The sequence below is a fragment of the Ipomoea nil genome, unplaced genomic scaffold (genome assembly GCF_001879475.1).
Source record: "Ipomoea nil cultivar Tokyo-kokei standard unplaced genomic scaffold, Asagao_1.1 scaffold3399, whole genome shotgun sequence".
NCBI classification, from domain to species: Eukaryota; Viridiplantae; Streptophyta; class Magnoliopsida; order Solanales; family Convolvulaceae; genus Ipomoea; species Ipomoea nil.
This window is the reverse complement of record NW_017619827.1, coordinates 499,777-524,905: the sequence shown is the minus strand read 5'-3', so window position 1 is coordinate 524,905 and position 25,129 is coordinate 499,777.

Genomic DNA, 25,129 nt, shown 5'->3' with positions numbered 1-25,129 from the left:
GTTAAACATTGCGACTAGATAATATTTCAGTATGATTTTGTTTGAGTGACTGACATAGCACTGTCTTAGACTAGTTAATAGATCAGTGAAAGAACTTGGTGCGGAAATTAAACCAAACAGAAGTAAAAGACACAAAATATTGTTTACCCAGTTTGATACAACAGTATCTACGTCTGAGGGACCACCATTAGTGAGTCCAATCCACTATCTCAACAGCAAATCAAAAAGACGGTAAGAGAAAACCTTCTCACCCATTGTGTGTTTGTTACACACCGCAAGGTAATACCCAATCATTTGAAAGCTATAGAGGATTGTCGGAGATCCGTGCTTCGGCGTCCAAAGTCCCTTTGGAGATCCGTGCTGTACCTGTCCGTCTCACTGATCCACTCGCCACTGCACCACAGTTTTATGGAATACGTCCACTGATTTAAGCTTTGTTGAACTTCTTCCCAAGAGTCTTATTAAACTCAGATCATCAATGGTGTCTTGAGAAGATGATAACTCAAAGTATTTTCTTTGTAATTCGTGGAGAGAGTTTCTTTATATTTAAATCTTGAAGAATATTTCTTGTAAAGAACCTCTCTTTTTCTCTCTCTCTCTCTCTCTCTCTTTATTTCTCATGTAAACAACAAGTATATATAATACTTTGAGTCTTGGATGACAAGTAATCTTCTACGGATTTCTTTTAGATAAAGATTACTTGACATTATTTTTTTTGGTAATTCTGACTTCATCAATAATGGTTTATGTTGGTCCCAAAAGAGGTAAGGTGAAAGTCTAGAGGGGGGGGGGGTGGGGGGCGGGGTGAATAGACTTTCAAACTTTTTCGCACAGCACAACAATTGCTAAGCCAGAGATAAACCAAAACTCTGAACTAGATTGTTAGAGTATGGTGCACAGCGGAAATAAATAAACATAAAGTGTGTGTGAGATTGTGTGAGCAGTATATCTCGTGTAGAGTGAATATGTAAAGAGCGGTAAGTAAAGAAAGCAGTAAAGAACACAAGACAATTATAGTGGTTCGCGAGGTGGTGTAATCCACCTACTCCACTTGCTCTTATCTCCAAGAGCAATTCACTATATCTACCACTCCTTGGTTCCAAGATACAATGAATTTCCGTGATCTAGTGCTTTGATCACAAAGCCCGCACTAATCACGCCCAGTGACACCACACTGCTACTTCGGGTTTCACGTCGCCGCGCAACTATCCCAGGATTTCACGACTCCGCGTTACTTTCCCCCCGTCTTCCACACTCCGGTAGAAACGTATCCCGTGATCTGGTGCTTTGATCACCAATCCCACACCAATCACGCCCAGTGCCTCCGACACTGCTGCTCCGGATCTCACAGCTCCGTGTGACAATCCAGGATTTCACAGCTCCGTGCTACTTTCCTCCCTTCTCTTGTTTTGCTCCAAAACAAGTGCTGTCTTGCTTCCAACTTCTGAGACTCTGTAGATGATCTTCAATGATGCGCAGGTCTCTTTGATGAAGATAAACACTCTGGAATGATTTCTCTTGATAGCTCTGAGTGTTTTCTCTCTTTGAATATATCAACTAAAGCACTTGATATTTTTGCTCTGCTTTGCTCTGTTTAAGAACTCTGAATATTTTTCTTTGAAGCTCTCTGAGTTCTTTTTCTTTTCTCACTTCTCACTTGAAGATTTTTGGTATGCTCTGTACCAAATGAGATTTTTGCTCTGTGCTCTTTCAAGCTTAATTGCTCTATTCGATCCCTTTTATGGATTCGAATTTTCTGCTCTCTTGTTCGTGAGTTTTCTCAACTGCTCTATTGCTCTTCACACTTCTTCAAGTCTTCATATCTTCATCATTTTATAGCTGGTAATGAGAATCTGTCCGTTGGAAAGAGACGCTCTCATTTTTGAAATCTTGAATCTTTTTGTCAGAGATCTTATCTTATCTTCTGCAAAGATGTCAGAAAGGATAAGCTAGCCGTTGTTAGAGCTTCATCTCCATGTAAATGGGTTCCCAAACTTCATCTGATATTTCCTCTGGTTTTACGTTGAGTGGGAATATCTGGGTGTAGAACGGCTTCTCTGATTAGCTCTGAAGTGGTTCTTGTACCTTTGGGATTTAAAAATATTCATCAATTTAATCCCATACTAGTTAAACTAGTATTTTTTCCTTCATCTTCATCTTCTTCATTCTCACGTCTGGGTGTTCTCAGACATCAATTGACACCCAATTTCAATTGGCTTGTAATTGGCACCCAATTTGAATTTCTCCTCCCAATTGACTTTGACTGGCTCAATTCTACATTGGCTCCCATCTTGAATTGATTCCCATGTGAAACTTGCTGAAACTGGCTCCCAATTTCAATTGATTTCAATTTCTCTGAAACTGGCTCCCATCTTATGAAGGCTCCCATCTTGAATTGATATCAATTTCTCTGAAACTGGCTCCCATCTTATCAAGGCTCCCATCTTATCAAGGCTCCCATCTTGAATTGATTCCCCTCAATTCTACATTGGCTGAAACTGGCTCCCAATTTCAATTTCTCTGAAACTGGCTCCCATCTTGAATTGATTCCCATGGCTCAATTCTACATTGGCTCCTAATTCCCATCTTGAATTGATTCCCATGGCTCAATTCTACATTGGCTCCTAATTCCCATCTTGAATTGATTCCCATGGCTCAATTCTACATTGGCTCCCATGCTCCTAATTCCCATCTTGAATTGATTCCCATGGCTCAATTCTACATTGGCTCCCATGCTCCTAATTTCAATTGATTTCAATTTTGCTGAAACTTGCTCCCAATTTCAATTGCTATGAAATCGGCTCCCAATTTCTTTGAACCACCCAACTCCATCAGATTAATTTAATTTGGCTTCTCAAATTTTACCTTGTAAAATTGTTGATGGTGAGTTTTGAACTTGAGCCATTTCACATAATATATCAAGCATCATCCATTTCATTTGTACAACTTTTGAATAAATCTCCAATCACATTTGATGTACTCCTTTCTTTCCACAGATGCTTGATCTCCAAGTCAATTTCATGCATTCTTCCAATATTAATTTTCTTCACGAAAATTCTTCTGGGATATCTTCTTTGAGTAGTAGCGACGTGAATATTGTATCATTCATCTTCTTCTTCAATTTGTCATTTTCTCCAGACAAATTCTTGATTTTAGGCTTTATATCTTCTTCTTCTATTTTCATCCATCTTCCTCTGTTTTTCTCTTTTCATATTTAAATAATTTCCCGATCATGGTCTTAGACTCTATTAGACCTATGAAATAAAATTTGGGGGATCTACAAATACATATTTGGCATATCAAAACCATTACACTTTATTCCTATCAGTTTCCAAAACCATCAATATGGTTACTGCATTGTTGGTCATAAAGGCTGCGAAATCAACTGCTAATTTCCATAACACGACTGACGTAGTGACTGCTCCGCAAGATCATCACTCAGTGACTGTAACAAACACAACTTGACCTATCTAGTTTTGCCATAATAATTTGCCAATTACAAGCTGGGGTTTACAAAATTTAAACACTAACAAACTCCCACTTTAGCTATAATTTGACAAAACAACTCGATAAAGAATAATACAATTAAAAAACCAAAAAACTTAAGCAAAAAGCAGTTACAATCGTAAAGGTAAAACCCTTCAAAACCAACCAATTGTCTTTAAAGAAATCTAACAAATTTGTCAAACTCCCCCGCAACGTATACTAAAACTACCCCTCCATGTATACTACTCTCCCTTTTTGTCAAAATAATAGACAAAGTAAATACCTCAACAGGGGGTTCTTCCTCATTGACCTAATTAGTAGTAGCAACGACTTGTTCAACATCTGACTGATTCAACCGAAGTAAGATAGTAGCAAAATCAATATGAGCAGTGAATGCAACTTCTTCAATATCAGTCTCTTCCTGTTCATCATCACTCCAAGTAACAACACTCAAGGTCTTCATCCGTTTGAGATACGTAAGACACTCAAATTGTTTGTGGCCATAACCTTGACATTCATAACATTGGATTCCTTTGCTTGAACTCTTACCGTCACTCAATGAAGAATTTTTAGAGTGTCTAGTGCGAGAAGACGTGCAGAAACTAGACATTGATCTATGAGATTTATAGCGCCGACGATTAATGATGTGAGTCTAATCGCGCATATTTCTAATATTAGTTTATTATATTTGTTAGGCTCGCCTAGGTTCATAGCTTTGGTAATTTAATTGCATAATCCTTTGTTTTATCATTGAGTCGTGGTTTACACTTGTTTTGAATGTTTTACGGTGTTTGTTAGTATTTTTGGACCATTGTAGGTTATGAGCAAAGACAAAGGAAGTTCTAGGACAAATTTGGTGTCAAGTGGACCAAAAGACGCATAGGTAACTAGTTCGACGCGTCTAAAAATTCCAGAAGCCAAGTTCGAGACGCACACAGGGGTCTCGACGCGTCGAGCGATCGCAGTAGCCTTCAAAAAAATGACGTCAATCTTCAACGTGTTGAGCGAGCCGCTCGACGTGTCGAAATATTCCAGAACGCATCCGAGAATTTGAAGACCCGGGCTCGACGCGTCGAGTCCAACATGTTTGCTAGGCTGATTCGTACGCCCAAGACGTGGTTTTGGCCCATTTTCGCACAGAATTCTCCTATTTCCTCCAGGATTGGTTCCAGCTATAAAATTCCACCTTCTCCCATCCTAATATTCAAGTAGAGTTCTTTAGAGACAAGAAAGAGAGAAATCAAGAGCCAAAGCAAGTTGTCTTGGGAAGGAAGAAGAAAGCTAGGGAGATTTGGAAAAATCACCAGGTTCATTCTTTTCCTCTTTTAAATAATTTGTAATTTCTTTATTGTACTTTTCTATGTATAATTTAGCCATGTTGGGCTAAATTCTATTAGAAATTCTTGTGTAAAAGTGTTTATGAACCTATGTGCCTATGCTCTCAGATTCTTTAATATATTATTTGGGTTTTAAACTTGTGTTGCAATTGAGTTTATTATTATTGTTGTTGCTAGTAGTTTAGGGCCCGGATTACATGTTTCATTGATTTGTTTATGTCATAACGGGAGTTAGACATAATTGAGAATACACACAATTGCACAGATAGATTTGAATAAGCAATCAACCACTCTATCTCAACCCACAAATAGATATTGTTTAAAACCCATTTGAGGGTTAAGCTTGGCCTTTGGTGTTCGAGCAACTTCTTCAGTTCAAAGATTTGTTTTTAGCACACTCGTTATCGATTCAGATTATCCTATCACGATCTCTTCCATTTGGTCGTCTGCCCTTTGAATTATTACAAGTATGTTGTTTGTTATTTCAATTCATTTTTTGATTTATTTTATTTCTTATTATAGATTCAATTTTGAACTGATATAACACGTTTGATGCACATAATGAATTTTAGAGGAAAAATATTCATATTTCATAGGCAAAGGAATATTACATAATATATCTTGTGTGTGATTGTGGGTTAATAAGAAAGTATCTAATTAAAAATATTGGCACATTACTAGGTGACAGAGAATGATAATTGTTCAGTTCTCTAGCTTTCTAAAAATTAATAGAACGGGACTAAATTAGTAAATTTCTAAATTTAAAAGAATCGATAGATAAATAATATAATTGTTCTTATATATATATATATATATATATATATATATATATATATATATATATTCTAAATACATACATTTATGTTTTACTAACCACCTACCCACCCTCAAAACCATCATCATTTTATTAATAGATTTCCCATTATATTTATTACATTTATTACTTAAACAATTATTTGACATGATCTCTCATGGATAATTTTAATGCAATTAAGAACCCATGGTCATGTGATCTCACTCAGATTTTGAAGTATTGAATTCAGATTGACTAAATTTTCTTCAAAAACTGAATTTTTTTTAAATAAAAAAAAAATAAAAAAGCTAAACCTAAAAATGATTTGGCATTTGCAAGATTGCATAAATACTAATCTTGCAAATTTCTTTTCAATGGCTCATTTACTTTATTTTGTAAAAAAATCATAAATGTTGAATGTGACAAAAAACTTCAACTTTGTTGTTGTTGTTGTTTTTATTTTTTTTTTATTATTATTTTTTATATAACATGAAAGAAGATCCACGTAGATATGACTGTAGATTGGAATTATACGGATGCAAGAAATAGTAAATTGGAAATGTAGTGATTTAATTGCACTTTTTTTTGGGTGCCATTTAAGGTGTTTCAATAAAGTTTTTTTTTTCTTTTTTTATAAAATTATTATTTAAAAGTTCAATTCCACTATTTGGCCACAATCAAAGCTTTTTTTTTTTATTACCTTTTTGAGAAAAATAAATTATATCTTTAAAGGTCATTTTTACATGTAATCAACTATCAACTAATAGCTAATTTACCAAACATCTTTCTACAACAAGCTAAATTATAAAATCTAATCAGATGGTTCAGATTGCTTAATCAGAAGGAAATAACTAAATGATATATGTTTAGTGTGTTAAAAATGAATATTAATGATGCATGAGCTTCTCAGTCTAAGAATATAGCATAGATAGATTTGAATAAGCAATCAACCACTCTATCTCAACCCACAAACTGATACATGAACATGCTATCCTTCGTCAATCTGAAAAGACTTTAAACTAAGCCAGTAATCTCACATTATATATATAAGGTCTGTGGCATGCAAAATATGGCCTTTATAGTTGCATGATTGGTAATATATAAGACTTTCAGGAAACTATTTCCATATTTATAAGTTCTCTGGGTTCAAGAAAGACCAACCAAGGGTTCAAACTTCTTACATACCTCATTCCTCTCTTTTCCCTTCATCTTCTCTTCTTCATTGATTTTGCATTTATTCTCCTCAAATGAGACATTTTCCTCCATAACCTCTTCAATCTTATCAACATTATCAATATTCACATTAACTCCTTTTTCGCACTCCCTTTCCTCTAAGATATCCAATTCTGCATCCTTATCATCATTCACAATTCCACAACTCTCATCAATAACAATATTCTCTATGCAAGCACCCATGTAATTAATATTAGAATTATCGAAACAAATAGGCACACCAATATCATCCCAAGCAATTTCCTCACCACACATATAACCCCATGATTTAGCACCATTATTACCAAGAGTAGTGACACCACAACTAGAATCAAGAGTCTTACCATATGACTGCTCAAAGGTATCACAGTGAGGTTCTTCATCCTCCAACACTACTTCCACCTCCTCGTCCATCCTTTCTTCAAATTCATTTCTATATCCTCGATTTTGGTTTTCCTTCTCTTGGCCTTGAAACTTTTCACTAACGAGGATCTCTAGCTCACTCTCCCTTATTTCTTCAATGACCTCCATCAAGGGCACTTTGAAGCTCACTTGTTTCTTATAGTTATGCACATCTTGATCAACTCTTGAAGTCACACTAATATCATTTTCCATGCTATCATCTGACACAATGTTGTTTCCAAACCGCCTAGCTAAAGCCCAAGTTTCCTCACTCAGCCCGTATTTGCCTTGAGACTTGGCGTTGCACCTTTGACCAACTCCATCATCCCTACGGTGCTTTGTACCTACACTCACATGCGAATTTTGCCTTACATCTCTTACAATATGGGTACTTGTGGCATTGATACCTATAGTGAGGCCCTTTACAAAAATGACAAGTTACTTCTAAGTTCATATGTTCAGACATGTGTTCCATAATGGTTTTGTATAGATCATTTGGATCTCTTGGCATGTGTTTGTCAATAGATTTCTTTTTGGGTGGAGGTGTGTTTTGAGTGTAAGATTGTGGAGAGTAGGCTGGGGATGGGTAAGATTCATAGGATTGAGAATTAGTGGATCCTCTTTGCGGGAGGTAGTCATAATCCTCATTATATGGCTTATCATCATATGTCCTTGGTGGTGGCTTTCTTGGTTGATATTGTTCTTGGAAATGGTTGTTTCCAATTCCTACATCTTACATAGCCATAGGGGTCAAAATATTGAGCATTATAGCCTCCCCTTGGTTGCCTATATCCTCCTTGGTCATCATAGTAATCCTCTTGTTGATATCTTGCTTGAGAATACATCATAGAGGATCAACCTACAATCACAAAGACAAGAGAAAAATTTTGCAACTAAAAGCAGTTGCTTGAGAGTAGTTTCGAATTCATTTTAAGGGAGAAAAGTTCACAAGTAAACAAAGTAAATTGCAAAAACAAAAAGTAAATAGGAGTTAGACTCTCTAACTTTAATGCAATCTCATGTTAACACACATGGACTCACTACTCAAAACCGATGCCATTCCCCGGCAACTACGCCATTTGAAATTTGGTTTTAGTGGTGATGTTTTAGTGAGTGTCGTCATCTAGGAATGGCTAAAAGGGAATTGAGTAGAGATGGGCTAAACACAAGAAAATTAAGTGTTTGAAAGCTAACCAAAATCGAATATATGTTTGCATAGAGACAATTATAAAACAAATAAATGATTAAGTAATAGACAAGGATAAAAGAGAGGACATAGATCAAATAGCAATGTACGAATTTCTCTTAGTGTTCTAAGATTCTACGCTAAACAATGTTCAACAACGAATGCAAGGAAGTTAAGTCAATGCCAATGCCACTCTCACGGACATTGGAATCTCACCAAGGTTCTAATCCCATTGTCATATCAATTAGACTAGGTGAGGCAATTAATCAAACATCTTCTGTGCTCATATCCAACTCCCCTTTCTCAAGAGTAAGTTAGAAATGTGATAGGTTTCGCTATGGTAAATCCCTATTCTCAAAGGTGAATTGAAGCACCAAATCCAACGACCCCCCTAACTAAACAAGAGTCAAACAAATTCTCCAATTTCACAATCACATTCATTCTAGAAGCACTGCCAAACCTAGATTTTTCAATTCAATTCACCTTGGCATTCATATAAAGCAATTCAATTCAAATCCCTAAAGGATTTAACTACTCATAGTGGAATTGAAAAACTAAAAGCAATTCAAATAATATGAAATGAATTCAAATATAAAAGTAGTTTGCAAAATAGGAGAATAAGAAATAAACTCTTACTTGTTTGAATTTATAAACGGTAAATCTGAAATTGAAGTAGAAATTGTAGTTACAAGTGATAATTCTTCCCTAAATCTTCCAAGAATTGATGATTTACAATGGATAGATGTTCTAGAATGGTTTTGTGGAGAGAAAACTTAGAAAGAAGACTTAGAAAACTACCTGATGCCTTAAAAACAACGCCTATTCCTATTTATAATATTGCAACCGCGCCAATAAAACTGCCATCAGATTGCCTGGTCACGATGGAGGTCATGGCGTGACCAGCAGCGTTACATCTGACCATCTGAAAGCTAGCCGAAGTGTCACTTGTTGGTCTTCTACTTCGCTCCGATGGTCCGTTGGTCGTTGTTATCATTGTGCTCTTCCATCTGTGAACAACTTTGCCTTAATATCATCTTGATTTGTCTTCATTTTTAAGCTCTTGTATGCCACAATCTACATTTCCTTTCCTCAAGCCATAAACACCTGAAATATGCTTCATTTGCGCATAAACACATAACACTCACTTAGAAATTAGTACAAACGAAGCATAATTATGGACTACTTCAAGGCTTATCACACAGCCTCCGCAAATGTTGCTCACAGAAATCCTTCTCTCAGCCCATGGATATACCCCTCAAACCACAGTCCAACCTTCCTACTCAAATGAACATATAATAGATTAATCCCATCATGTCTAGGGGTATGAGATAACACAAAGAATTTTTCACAACTAAGCACCCCATTATCTAGGATTAGCATAATCAAAGGGTGGAAATTCACTCTTATACCTGGAGTAGATGTCAGGATTTTGCCCTACTGCCCCGTGTCTTAGTCCATCCAACACTCCTCTCCTAGGAATCCACTATGCTTGCAGCCTTCTTGGCTGATCCATTCCAATGGGAGTCACTGTTTCTGGATCCAATTCCTCCACCTCAGCCTCCTGCATTGGGGCTTTATTTGGCCTGCCTCCTGGTTCCTCAGGAACCTGACCTTGGACCGAAGATTGTCGAAGTGAGTGTCCCATGATGGGAGGATCAGGTCTGTTCAGTTTCAGAAGATTCATCAATTCATCTCTTAGTGAGCCAAACTGAGCATTCATCTGAGTTGAAAGCTCAGTGACCGAGTCCTGTGTTGCTTGAAATCTGAAATCTATCTTACTGTTAAGCTCAATAACTGTAGTTTCTAGCTTTCGAATTCGGTCCTCCGTCGAGAGCTCTGATACCACTTGGAACGCACTTGGAAATAAACTAGAGATTTTAGGGCTAGGGGGTGAGAAATTAGGGTTTGGGAAGAAGACGACGAAGGAAAATAAGGGAAAATAGACTGGTATTCATTGCATAAAAACTCTTTAGCTGTCTACAATGCTTTGTAAGGCCAAGCAAATGCAAAAGCAAAGCAAAAACAGAATAGAAATTAGCTGGCAAACTGCTTCCTTCATTCCAGGAGCTTGTTCAGCAAAAAAGGGGGAAGTAGACACACAAAACGGCGTCGTCTGATAGCTGCTTCTAACCATATATATCCAACGGCTACTGCAACGACTTTGTATGGTTTAACTGCAACGGCTCTCAATGATCTCTATTCCTACGACGTCGTTTTGCTCCTTCGACTTTCAGCCTTTGCCATCATCAACCTTCATCATTTCATCTACTGATTTCCTTTCTTCCCACCCTTTTTCATCACCATTAATACAACCTTGTAGGGTCGTTACAAAAACAAGATCGAACCTTAATTGTCAATGGGTGCAAATGGCTATTTGCCTATTAGGCTTTTATTTATTCATTTATTTATAGTAAAAAGGGGCTAGTTGTATTTATTTATTATTATTTTTTATAAAACGTGCTAGTTTTATTGTTTATCCCTAAATTCAATAGATTATTTTATACTTTTCAATTTTTATGTTGCAAACTCTTAAAAAATATGTGGAAATAGCGACGGAAAATTCCATCACAAGAGAGGAAAACATCCATTGCTAAAGTGAATAGCGATGGATTCTGTCCATCTATAAAAGTGGCATCGCTAAAGTGTTGCGACAAATTCTAATTCCGTCGCTAAATTTAGCGATGAATTTTTATCACTAAACTTAAAAAATTTGACGCTATTTTCCTCCTCGCGACGATTTGAATGACAGAATTTGCAAGGGACTAGCAACGGAAAATTCCATTGCTAGTTTTCTTCTGTTGTATGTAATGGATGCCATTCACCTACAGTTTAGAAACAGAAATATCTGTTGCTAAATTTTTCTACGATTTTGTCGGTCACTAAAATTTTAAAAAAATTTCTGCCCACTAATTAATATCCGGCAAATCATATCTCGCACCAGGGCGCACAATGCATTGTGCGCCCTGGCCCAAAACGACGACGTTTTGTATTTGTTTTTTTTTTTTTTTAGAAATTTCGTTTCCTGTTTCTGCCGTTAACTACTTCTAAAAAAAATCCATGTTTCTTATGTACATAGTTGTATAGTAGAATACACATAAAGTCCTAACATAATATATACACATAATATAACATTTAACATAATACACATAAACTCTTAACATAATACACAAAAACTCTTAACGTAATACACATAAACTCTTAACATAATACACATAAACTCTTAACAGAATACACATAAACACAAGTGTTAAATAAAAGTAAAAACAAAAATAACAAAAAAAAACTATAATGGACGGAACGGTGTCCGTCACGTCAACTCCCCACCAACTTATAAAAACGACGTCGTTTTAAGTCAGAGCGCACAATGCATTGTGGGCCCTAGTGCACGATATAACGATCCTTAATATCCCATACCTTTATTAAACATATAATATAATACTTCAATAATATAATTGCAAAATATATTATATTAAGAAATTCAAACTCAATAACAATAATAACAAAAGTATAGCATTGTAAAAGTTTGAATATCAAGTGGAAAAATGAAAGTGGTCATTATATCTTGAAATTACAACAAAATATAAGCTATGATTGCTTTATCGTATTGCAGTGTGGCAGTAATTGATATTTACATATCTGTGAAATGCATATTGATACAGAGACTCAAACCCACTACATTTGCAACCAAATTTGCATTCGAAACACAACTCCATACAATATTGCAGAAAAAAGACAGAATTAGTTGGTATGTTTAGGCAATCAATTACGATATAAGACTAAGTAATATGTTATACCTTCGGTGTTCCAGTAGTACTACTTGTGTAGCATATCGTAGCAACATCATTAGGGTTCAGGGAGTCTTCCATAGCTGCCCTGGAGTTCTCAAAAAGACATTTGAGGGTTAAGCTTGGCCTTTAATTTGGTTCCCAAACAACTTATTAAGTTCAAAGAATTTCTTAGTATACTCAATAGGGAGTTAGATTTTCTGACCACAATCTCTTCCACTTGAATGTCTTCCTTTTGGATTTTTTGCGGGCATGTTGGTTACTCTTTTTTACTCATTTTTTTATTGTTATTATTTCTCATTACAGACTCAAGTTTATGAGAGATGTTTCTTTTATATAATTTGTTAGAGTAAAATACATTTTTTATCCTAGACTTATAGTGACACGGACAATTTTAGCCCTCCATAAAAATTTTTGTCATTTTATGGACAGACTTATTGTGACGAGGACATTTTTGGTCCTCCGTCTATATATCCGTTAAATGACCGTGTAAGTGAGGAGTAATTGCGTCATTTCATGTTATCTCCTCTGTATTTCATCCATGCCTATTTTGTTCGGAACCTGACTAGATTTAGCGACATGAGCTGGGCGACCACGACCAATTCGAAACCCACCGTGCTGCCCCATAATGCTATCAATACCACCCACCGGCATGGTTTTCATTCGACGCGCCTCCTCGCCGCCCATGAGCTTTTTCCAGATTCCGGTTGCTTTCCGGCACTTTCGCAGAATATGGTCCGTCGTCTCCGCTTCATGAGGGCAGAGAGTGCAGCTCCCCGTTGTTGTAATGTGGCGGCGGGCTCTTTCAGCATTCCCTGCGAGCCTCTCGTGTCTAGCTAGCGATAGGAAAGCTCTCAGTTTCCCACCACCATCTTGAGAGTCAAGGCCGTCTGCATTACTATGATTATAGACAGAGCTAACTTTGAAGTTACTTGAGGTTGTCATGTTCCAGAAGCTTTCATCCTACACATTGGGGTCGTCCTCCAGAGAAAAAAAGCTCTAACTTGTCAGGAGGTCATCTAGTTTGAACAATGAGGATTTTGCCCTATTGTTCTTTGGATTCTTTCATCAACTGGGAAATATTGTAGAAGGTGTCATCATCCTGGGAGAAAGACGAAAAGCAGTGGCCATTATAGGAGATAAAGCTAAATTAACGCAATTGCCCTCCTTTCACCATTTAACATAATTACTTACGGAGGACCAAAAATGTCCCTATCACTATCTAAGACCAAAAATGTCTTTTACTCTAATTTGTTAGCATATACATGGGCCAAATAATTTGTAATTGATACATGAACATGCTATCCTTCGTGAATCTGAAAAGACTTTAAACTAAGCCAGTAATCTCACATTATATAACGTCTGTGGCATACAAAATATGGCCTTTATAGCTGCATGATTGGTAATAGATTTGGCAGTTTCTGGACCTACAATAATGTAAATGCTAAGACTTTCAGGAAACTATTTCCATATTTATAAGTTCTCTGGGTTCAAGAAAGACCAACCAAGGGTATCATATAGGGAAACTAAAACATTTGAGGGTTAAGCTTGGCCTTTGGTGCCCAAACAACTTCTTAAGTTCAAAGAATTTCTTAGTACACTCAACAGGGAGTCAGATTCTCCTACCATGATCTCTTCCACTTGATCGCCTGCCTTTGGAATTTTTGCAGCCATGGCATGTTGGTTAATCTTTTTACTCATTTTTTGATTTCTATTATTTCTCATTACACACTCAAGTTCATGAGAGATGTTTCTTTTATATAATTTGTTAACATATATATTGGCCACATAATATGATCAATTTGGCACTCAAATAGCACGTATGATGCACAAAATAGATATAGAGAAAGGAAATACAACAAATAGATATTGTGTGTGACAGTGGGTTAATAAAAATTTAGTATCCAATAAAAAAAATAAATTAACAAAATGAAGATGGGACAAGCACATCATTCTCATGATTAATTGCTTTCTTAGAGCGACGATTCTCGACTGCGGCCTTGGATTTACTACTCATTTTTTGTTTTTGTTGTTCCTCACTACTGACTCTGATTCGTGAGAGATGTTTCTTTCATAAATTTTGCAAAACTACAATTTTTCTTATAATTTGTTGTTAGGAATAAATTGTAAAACTTTGTTGAGCCGAATGTATTTTGAAAAATCAAGTAGTCCCCAATTTTTTTTTTTTTTTATTCAAGTCAGTTTTGAGTCTACAGAATATGGTGCACTCATATCATGCAACCCACGTACAAGTCTTGAAGATCATAATTTATTTTAAGAAGTTAAGCGGGATTATAGCTTATCACAATTATGATGCGTATAAGTCACCAAGAACCATGCTTGAAGAGTTGGATGATAGAAGAGTTGGATGATACGCATGTGGGCTATGCCAATTGATCTTAACTTTGAATCTCATGTAAAGCATTTTTGTCTCACTTGGGAGACTAAGGAGCACAGTATGGGAGACTAACCTAAGGAGACTAGCTAGCTTGGGGGACCAGAGACTGGCTAGCTTGGGAGACTAACCCAAGAAGGAGACTAAGTAAACTTGGGAGACTAGGCAGGCCTGGGAGACTAACCAACTTGGAGACTAGGCAGGCCTGGGAGACTAACCAACTTGGAGACTAGGCAAGAAGGAGACTAAGTAGCTTGGAGACTATGCAAGGAGGAGACTGACCAAGTTGAATGCACTAGTCTCACAAAAGCCATGCACCAGATGAAGAAACACACCAAGTAAGGTGGACCAAGCACAAAATTGAAAACAGAGATGCATGCACCACTATGAAGTTTTAACAGAGGTTCCAATATATCATTCTACATGGATCATGAAGGAGAAAATAACTGATATGTTTTCATCTGAACAACAATATTTTCACGATGGAACCGGAGATGCTCGAAGAAGGCTGATTCATGGAGATATATTTTCATACTAAAGCAAGAATCAGTAGATGAATTATTTGATCAAGTTGATATGTCATAACATTTATGAATGACAAGAAATGTCAAGCTTGCCGCGCCGAACTTATTCAAATTTTGGAGGCTACATTTTTCAAGAAACGGCAACGGGCAAAATATTCAAATCATCTGACAAAAGGCGAAAAACTGCTACCTAACATTTTAGATCAAGTTGACAACTTTATTTTTGATCAACTACATACGAAGATGGACGATCGAGATTGAAAGTTGATCAACGGGCAAATAGCTTTCATTGGCTATAAATTGTCCAAGCAGACTTGACAACAAAAAAAAAAAAAAAAAAAAAAAAAAAAAAAAACAATGAGCACGGCTGATCGTTTAAGATATACAAGCAAGAGAAAAGCAAGCAATATTTAAATCAGCCAAGAAGCGATATATTAAGCTATACAAGATAGAATTATATTCAAGTCTGAGTGAGAGGGAAATATTTTATTCCTTTGTAATATTCTCTACTGAGTGTAGAAAGAGGGCAGAGTAACTAGAGAGAGTGAAAAACCCTGGTTGAGTGTAGCTTTGTGCGTAGCACTCGTTGTAAAGGGCAGAGTAACAAGAGGAGCTTGTGAAAATCCTGTGAGAGCGTAGCTTTGTGCGTAGTTCTCGTGGTGTAGGAGTACAGCATGGTGAGAAGTACTCGGGAAGGCGGAGTAACAAGAGGAGCTTGTGAAAAACCTTGGAGGAGTGTAGCTTTGTGCGAAGCACACAGAGAAGTGTCGGTGGACACTTATTCACAATTGTATCTGGGTGATCGAAGAATAGTGAATTTCCTCTTTGAAGTGAAAGGTGAAGAGTGGAGTAGGAGAATTACATCATATCCGAACCACTGTAAATCTCTCTCTCTCTCTTTACTTACTGCTCATTTATTTTATGCATGCTAATTCTAACTGCGAACTAACCCGATTACGATTTATCGCATATCTTTAACTGTCTAGGTTTGATAGTTCCCACGTTTGCATGCAAGCCAAACTTTACGTACATCGTCTTTGAGCTATATCAAGTGTTTCTAACGTGTTGCATGTTTAGAATCTCTCTTTGAGCACTACACACTCAAGCATAAGACTTTACCGCTACCTATTCCGCTGCACACTTTAAGTTGTTTAACTTGTTGATGCTTGTTACTTAGAGTTGAAATTACCAAAGTGTTATTTGCCTTGTGTGTTTTTGGAAGAAGTTGAAAAAGTTAGAGAAGTATATTCACCCCCCCCCCCTCTAGACTTCTCACCACCCTTTCCGGACCAACAAGTGGTATCAGAGCGGTTGTCTATTTGAGTCAATTTTGACTGCTAGATAGATCTCAAAATCTTCAAGATGAAGAGAGATATGGTTCTCGCTCAAAATCTACTTTTCTCACTTGACAAAATTGATGATTGGAAAATTCGAATGCAGGTGCACTTATCTGCTCTAAATGATGAAATGTGGGAAGTCATCACTAATGGTCCTATCAAGATCATGGAAGTTAATACTGCCGTTGCACGAGATCCAAATGCTCCACAATATGTTCCAAAGCCAAAAATTGAGTGTACAAGTGAAGATAGGGGATGAAATAATTTGGACAACATTTCCAAAGATATTTTGTTCAAGGCCGTAGATGACACCATATTCCCAAAGATTCGAAAGTGCACCACATCAAAAGAAATATGGGATACTCTCATTAGTATCGGTGAAGGCGACGAACAAGAAAAAGATAACAAACTAACCATCGCCATGAAGAGGTTCGAAGATTTCAAAACGCTACCAAACGAAAGCATCACCGACATTGAAGCTCGATTAATCAAAATCCTTGGAGAAATCACGGATCTGGGAAAGACCATTACCCAGAAGGAAATATCGCTCAAAGTGTTACGCGGACTACCTACAAGTTGGGATATGAAGGTGACCGCAATGCACGATCATAGAGATCTAAGGACATTATCTACGGATAAACTCTTTAGTGATCTTAAGACGTATGAGTTCGAAATGAAGACACTAGTCGAAGAAGAACGCGATGAACGAATATCCGCACTGATGGCCGAACAACCGTCCACATCAAGGTCAGTAGGAAATAATGATTTTTTATCTGACGAACAATTTCCCTTATTTGTTAGGAAATTCAAAAAGTTCATGCGGATGAACAAAGGATCACCGCAAGGAAATTCTTTTCGAGAGAATAGAAGATCAAGAAGAGAATCTGCCGAAGAAAACACAAATGTGTGTTACAATTGTAGGAAGCCTAGACACTTTATGGCCGAATGTCCAAACCCCAAGGCGAACAAAAATTCGAATACTTCTAACTCTCCACAGGTTGAGTATAAATCGAAAGAGAAAAAATTCAAAAAGGACAAGCGGAAAGCACTAATAAGCGATCCACTAGAAGCAAGTGAATCCAAAGAATCATCTAGTGACGAGAGTGATTCATCACAAGAAGATACGGGGCTACTATGCTTAGTAAGCAAGACATCCGAACATGAGGAATGCCTTATGGCGCGTGAAACCGACAAAGAGGTATCTCTAGTTCCTTTAGTTCCATTAGTTCTGTTGACACCTCTTTCCAGACTCAAGAATCATTTCAAAGTCTTATGGAAGATTGTCAAAAGGTCATGGCCACTCATACTCAAATCAAAGAGCTCAATAATACGTTAATCCTTGAAAAGGAAGAAATGACACAAAAATTGCAAAATGCTCTAAACGAAATGAGTAACTTGAAAGCCGAAAATATTCGACTTCAAGAAGAGTGCAAAGCTAGAGAGGTTCGAGAACATAACCTTCAGGAAGTAATCGCATCATTTATGCATTCATCCAAAATAATGGATAAGATGGTAAATATGCAAAAACCCGATGGAGATAAAGCCAGATTGGGCTATGATCCATCCAGTGGTAAAATTTGTGAAAAGTCAGTATAGCACAATGAGACAAGGAGTTGGCAATCAAATAAATGCCCAGAAAAATGTTGCAAGGCGGAATCAACATAATAATATCTCGGCAAAGCAACAAAATTTTAAAAGGCAAAAATTTGTATCTCAAAGGAGAGCCAACGAGTCTAGTGCAATAAAACCTCATAGGAATATGGGAAGAATTCTGAGAATTGGGCCTGGGAGATTATATCCCTCAGAACAAGATTGGTCGCTTGAAGACAAACCATGGACCAAGTCCAGATTTGCTCTTTTTCATAGGATCAAGCAACTATCTGCATCCCAACCCGCACCAAAGCATTATTCGCAAGTGCGTTATGATTATAGAGTCTTTAATGGTTATAAATCACCTACTCTTGGATCAGTGGGATCTAGGTGGATTTGGATGCCAAAAATTACTAATACAAAAGGACCCAAACAAGTCTGGGTACCTAAAAGCAATTAATCTTTTTTGCAGGAAATTTGGTATTTCGATAGCGGATTCTCTCGACACATGACCGGCAATAAAGCTAGTCTAGTTGAGTTCAAAAGTATCGAAGGACCAAAAGTATTTTTCGACGGAAAGGATCAATATGGAATGACAAAAGGAATGGGTACAATTGTGAAAAATGGTCTACGAATTGAAGATGTATCTTATGTCGAAGGATTAAAATTCAACTTGTTTAGTACAAGTCAATTTTGCGACAAAGGATATCTCATAGAATTTTTCAAAGGCAAATTTCAAGTCAAAGATGAATCTACGAATGAAGTCGTACTTGCTGGATCAAGAAAGAAAAATATGTACATTGTAGATTGGAGCACAACAAAGGACTCCGTATGCTTGATGGCAAACAATTCGAATGAAGCTAGTTGGTAATGGCACAGAAGGCTAAATCATTTGAATTTCAAAACCATCAACAAGCTTGCAAGAAATAAGCTAGTCGAAGGACTACCCAATATTGTGTTAAAAAGGGATCAAATATGTGATGCATGCCAGAAAGGAAAACAAATCAAAGCATCATTCAAATCCAAAGCTCAAGAATCCACATCAAGACCCTTAAGTCTACTACACATGGATTTATTTGGTCCAGTAGACCCAGTAAGTATAAGCTAAGTGGTAAAAATTTACTTTTGTTGTTGTTGATGATTTTTCCAGTTACACATGGACAATATTCATCAAGAAAAAGGATGCAGTTCTATCAAAGTTTCCTGAGCTATTGAAACTACTGCAAGTCGAAAAAGACATGAAGATTGCAACAATACGAACCGATCGAGGAACAGAATTTGTGAATGGAGTGATTCAATCTTACTGCAATTCACAAGGAATATTACACCAATTATCTGCTGCACGAATGCCACAACAAAATGGCGTAGCTGAAAGAATAAATCGAACACTCAAGGAAGCCGCACGAGTCATGATAGCAGCTGCCAGACTACCAAAGAGATTTTTGGCAGAAGCAATTAACATGGCGTGCTATACTCAAAATCGCAGTCTAATCCACAAGTCTTATAACAGAACACCATATGAATTATGGAAAGGGAGAAAACCCAATCTAACCTATTTTCATACATTTGGTTGTAAATGTTTTGTACTTGTTAATGGAAAGTCTAATTTAAAGACTTTTGACATCACGTCGTGTTCGACGAAAATCACGACAAAAATGGCAAAGATAATGGAGGTAATCATGATTTGAATAAATCTAATGATATTTTCGAAGATAACGTGTTGCAGGAGGTGGAAGAATCAAGTGATATGGACACTCACCTAATTGAGACAATATCAAATTTGACACCCGAAGTATCACTCACACCTACAACCGAAATTGCACCCGGAAGAAATCCCAGTAGATGAACCCGAAGATGCACCTGTCAACAATTCACAACAAGTGGAATCACACCAAGTGGTATTTCAACATGAAGGAAACTCTGAGAATCCAATGAGTTTTCAACCAAATCGAAAGTGGCTAAGAAGTCACCCACATGACTTAGTCATTGGAAATTCGAGGGACAGAGTAAGAACACGATCATCTTGTCGAGACCACCAACAAGATGTACCAACAAGGGATGCAATGTTGTCATGTTATCTATCACAACTGGAGCCGAAAGAAATTGACGAAGCTTTAGCTGATCCAAGTTGGATAGATGCCATGCAAGAGGAATTAGATCAATTCAAGCGCAAAGACGTGTGGAAACTTGTTCCAAGACCAACACACCAAAATGTAATTGGCACTAAATGGGTCTTTAGGAACAAAGCAAATGAAGACGGCGTCATTGTTAGGAATAAAGCAAGATTAGTCGCGAAGGAATACTCACAAGAAGAAGGCATAGATTTTGATGAGACGTTCGCCCCCGTCGCACGACTCGAAGCAATCCGGATATTCCTAGCATATGCAGTGCACAAGAATTTCATCGTATATCAAATGGACGTAAAGAGCGCATTTCTTAATGGCTTACTTGAAGAAGAAGTTTACGTCGAACAACCACCCGGTTTTGAGGTAAAAGACGTTGGTGATCAAGTCTACAAATTAAAGAAGGCATTGTATGGGTTAAAACAAGTTCCGCGAACTTGGTATGACACCTTGTCAATGTTCTTAATTAGTTGTGGATTCACCAAAGGTCTAGCCGATAAAACCCTTTTTAGAATTCAAGAAGATAATCACATTTTATTAGTACAAATTTATGTTGATGATATTATTTTTGGAAGCACTAATAAATCTCTATGTGAGAAATTTTCAAAGCTCATGCAGAACAGGGTCAAGATGAGTATGATGGGAGAATTAAATTACTTTTTGGGACTGCAAGTCAAACAACTTGAAGAAGGAATTTTCATAAATCAAGCCAAGTACACAAGAGATCTTATCAAGAAATTTGCCGTAGATGGAAAATCCTTAGTCAAAATTCCCATGAGTACATCTCAAAAATTGGATAAAGATGATGAAAGAAAAGATGTCGACCAAACGATGTATCGAGGGATGATTGGATTGTTACTATACTTAACCGCAAGTAGACCGGACATATCCTACTCGGCTGGCGTATGTGTGAGATTCCAATCAAAGCCCAAAGAAAGTTATTTGATCGCAAGCAAGAAGATAATTCGATATCTCAAAGGAACAATTAATGTGGGATTATGGTATCCTAAAGAAGGAGATTTTACACTAACTGGTTATTCAGATGCAGATTTTGCAGGTTGTAAAATAGACCAAAAAAGTACCTCAAGGACATGCCAGTTCTTAGGGGGAAGATTGGTCTCTTGGTTCAGAAAAAAGCAAAACTCCATAGCTACGAGCACTGCCGAAGCCGAATATATTGCAGCTGGGAGTTGTTGTGCACAAATCTTGTGGATGAAGCAACAATTATTGGACTATGGGATTAAGTGCGGAAATGTTAGCATTTTATGCGATAATACTAGTGCGATCGCCATAACCCAAAATCCGGTGCTTCACTCGCGAACCAAGCATATTGACATTCGACACCATTTTATCCGAGACCAGGTCGAAAAGAAAGATTTGAAAATCTGTGACACCCTGTGATCCAGATTCTATTTAGGGATTAATTAAGTAATTAATCCTAATGCATTTGGTAATTTAATTCCTTAAATTCCTGAAAATTCAATAGTCAGGGACTAGTAATTGACTAGTCAACCCAAGTCAAGATGTTGCACCTAAAGCTTTGTGAATAGTTCCCCTATTCCCTTACACTTTCTCATCTTAGTAAGGGCAAAGAAGACATTTCCTTTATGTTTGTATTCCAAGTTAACCTAGAAGACATCTTTCATTTCTATCCTTACACTTTCAAAACAAAAAGCTCTTCGTTCTCTCTAAAAACCTAGCTAGCTTTCTCTCCAAGCTAAGATTAGGCTTTCCAAGATCTTCAAAGTTTGTCTCTAAGATTCCACATTTCCTACTCTTGAGCATCTAGGAGGGTAAGATCTATGTCCCCCTTGTGTTTTTAGTGTTTTCTAAGGTATCTTTTCCTAAAGATGAAATCTTTATGATCTTTTGGTGTGTTCTTGAAGTGGGTGTGGAAGGTGAACCTTGTTAGGAGCTTTGAGAAGTGTTAATTGAAGGTTTTTGTCAACAAGAGGTAACCCATGCTCTACAAAATCTATTTTGCTTACCTATATGATGATTTATTGGATTCTACATGTGATTTTGCTATGAAATGTGAGTGTTGATGCATTGTCTTGTGAAAATGCGTATCTAGAGCTTGTTATTAGGGTTCATGTATGCCATTGCTTGGCTATTCCTTTGATTCAAGTCATTTTGTTGTATTTGGTGAGATTTGGCATGTTTTGGACTTGAATTTGAGCTTGGTGTTGAAAATCCCCGAAGGGATATTTTTGGTACAGAGGTGGTACCCGCGGGCGGAACAGCGGGTAGGGGTCCACCCGCCGCCCCACCCGCGGGGAACAAGGCGTGGGAGTTGGTGTTTCCGCGGGCGGAACCACGGGTGGGGGTCCACCCGTGGCCCCACTCGCGGGTACGTATTTTGGTGTTGGGCGGGGATTTGTTCCCCGTGATTCTGTTGACTTGGTATTTGGTCTTTCGACTTCCCGATGTTCTTTTGTGGAACTATTTGAGTGTCTTCATAATGTTTCGTATGTCTAGAACTATATGGTAGGAATCCATGTAGGTTTTGGTGTCTTGAATCATGCTAAGTGTTCAACATTGTGATTCGTTGAACCATGATGAGTCTTGTGTGTTGTTCAGAACTATGTTTGGTTTACCCGTTTGACAAGCATGCTAGTTCGGGGTTTAAAAGCTAGCGTGTGTGGTTTGTTCCCCTATTGTGGATGATGACTTGTGTTAATTATCGTTGTTGTCAGATTGTGAACCTTTCCTTGTTGAGTATGGTTTCATATCTTCGTTGTGATCTGTTGATTGATTCCTATGATGGTGTTGTGTGTGTGGCTGTACCTGGATTGCATGATTAATGGTATGGGACATTAGTTACCAAGGTACAACGGTGGTCCTCGTGGTGGCTATGACGTGATTATGGAGTTTGTGACCTGTGTGTCGGGTTCACGTATTTCTTGGGAGGCATGTGTTGCCATTTGTGTAATCGGTACCCTCGTGTACTATGAATTGGTGGAATTGTTGGCGGTTGTTGGCGGATGGGGACGACGGTCATCGGAGGGAAAATGTTGGACTTGGTTGTACAGGGGTCCTGGAGGTAATGGTTGGAACTAGTTATAAGGTTAGGGGTAGACATAAGGTTGGAATCGGGCATAAGGAAGGCATATCAATTCGTGATGGGTGATGTCACGAAGGCATGTGTTGCCATTGTTGTGTAATTCTCTATTTGTGACAGGTGATGTTGCGAAGGCATGTGTTACCAAAGTATGTCTCTTATTCTCTTGTGTCGTGCATGTCGAGTGTTGTTCTGCTGAGTGATGGTAGAATACATCTTGAGCCGTTCTTGGGAGTCGTTGTATTTCTTGTGGTTTTGGGATGTGTTCGCTTGTCTTCGTTGTGAGTGTATCGAGTCTTGTGATTGACTTCTACTCTTGGCTTTGAACTTATATATACTATATTCCGTTTCGCAAATCATTTTGTATATATATATCCTATCTATGTATGATATTTCACATGTATTGGTGGGTTACCAACATTATTCGCTGATCGGGCATCGTCCCATATATTTATGTGTTTCTTTCAGGTTCCGAGAAGAGGCGAGCGCGGTCAAGTGATGGATACTATAGATCCCGCAAACCTTGTAGTTGTTTTGGCCTGTGTGCCTATGTTGGATTTAGGCTTGTTGTTGTTTGACCTTATCCTTTCTAGACAGATTATGTTGATGTTGTTTACGCCTGTGCGTTCACCGTAGCGTGGACGTGGCATAACACTCTACGTTTTCCATCTATTTAATAATTAGACTTCCGCTGTGTATGCTTATTATGGTTAGATCATCTGCATGATTAAGTTTTAAATTTGCATGGAAATCGGGGGTGTTACAAAATCGATCATGTTCCCACGGAGAATCAAATTGCCGACATTCTCACAAAGTCGTTGTGTGAATCTCGTTTTGCAACTCTAAGGCATGAAATGGGAATGATCGAAATGAGCTAAGCGTTTCTAAACTCTTAATTTTAAAATATGTTAGCACTTTGTGTTAATTTTTGTTGTTTATGTGACCTACGTGTTTTAATATTTTAGAGCATATGTTATATTTGCTTGCGTGTGATATACTTGTGTACATGTTTTCGTAAAATATACATGTGTTTAAGTGTGTTATTTATATCTTACGAAATTTGCGTACATGTTTTCGTAATTTAATTATGTGAAATTTGAGTTACACATGCTTATTTGTCACGTTTTTAGCATAATTAATATGTGTAATTTAATTGCTATCTTATTTTCTAAAGTATGCTTTAATTAGTTTAATTAAATTATGTTATAAATATATTATTATGGTGGACATTATGGGATTCAGTACATAACTGTTATAACGGTCATCATTAGTATTGTCATTATTCTTTTGTAGATTATATATGCTTGTTGTAATGACTCTCCTTGTCTCTTGTTCTACTTCTCTTTGTCTTGTACATTATGCGTTTATCTATATTGATCCAATCCTACAATTCACCGATTAGGAGCTAATGGCCAACAGGCACACAAACAACACAACAACATTACAACACGTTATCAGCATGCTCTTTAGGTGAACGGTATGTTTATTTTCTAAATTAACATTCATATTCGTTAAAATTGTCGTATTGCATATTTACATGATGGAATCCTGTTGATATGGAATCTATATGCTTTACTATTCTCAGAAATATACATGCAATTTGTATTGGTAAATTTTTAAATGTTGGTATCTGCAAGCTGTTATATAAATTCTTTCCGTATGCTTTCAGTACATAATTTACACATTATGAAATTATTCTGTCTGAGAAAATTCGAAATATACACAAAAAAATTTTCTGAAAAATAAGTTTTTTTTTCCTGAGAAAGCAATAGGTCAAGCTGTTAACTTTTTGGCCTTAGACGAAAATTTTACGAAATATTTTTCAGATTATATAACACAAATTCAATATTGATAATCTTTTGATTCCACAAAACAAGGATTTTTTTTTAAAAATATTA